This window comes from Crocodylus porosus, unplaced genomic scaffold (genome assembly GCF_001723895.1).
Source record: "Crocodylus porosus isolate Cpor-Errol unplaced genomic scaffold, CroPor_comp1, whole genome shotgun sequence".
Lineage (NCBI taxonomy): Eukaryota > Metazoa > Chordata > Crocodylia > Crocodylidae > Crocodylus > Crocodylus porosus.
Window position 1 is genome coordinate 150,364,561 of NW_017728886.1, and position 799 is coordinate 150,365,359.

The following is a 799-nucleotide window of genomic DNA, read 5'->3' on the forward strand; positions in this document are numbered from 1 at the left end:
CCTAGGAGCGGCTGTGATCTCACTAGCGCCCCCTGCTGTGTCAATCAGGCAATCCAGCACCCTCTACTCGCCCGCCATGTCTTTGATGTTATAAGGTTCAATATGGGAGGCTGCCTCTTATCGCCCTGGACACCGTGCTAATACTATTCCCCGTTCCGAGTGGGGTGCCTCAATGCACCCCTGCCTTATGGGCAATGCGTGCCTCCTACCTCCCCTTTAGCACGCCCCAAGCCTCACAGCTCTTCCTGGATGTTATCCAGTCCTTAACCTTCTGTGCCCTACCTGGCGCCCCTGGGCTTGGCCCGCAACCAGCACCCTTCTCTGGCGCCCCTGGGCTTGGCCCACAATCTGTATTAGTTATTTGTATTCATTATCTGTATCAATTGGGCTCAGGCAGCCTGAGCCTTACCTGGCCCCTCTGGTTCCTTGGGATTCCTATTGCTGCGGAAGCCCACTGGAACACCTTTTAGACCGCACCCGTCTTGGGGTGACTGTCAATAATACATGCCCCTCCCCTTGGGGTGGTTTTATACTGTACGTGCCCCACCTGGGGCCTCTCTTCAGCTTCTCGGCACCTTCTCCGGGCCCTAAATAGCCCCTGGGTCACCCTTACCAGGCTAATCGCCTTTACAGCACCCACCCTAGGCTTCCGCTCATGTGGCTCCCACACCTGGAGCCCAACATGAGTCCCTACAGGCTTCACTGTGGTGCTTGGCCCCTTGAGCGGGGTCCTCTGCCCTGCTCAGGCCTCTCACTATCATTCACCCAGGGCTACCCGCTGTGCCGCCTCAGCACTGAA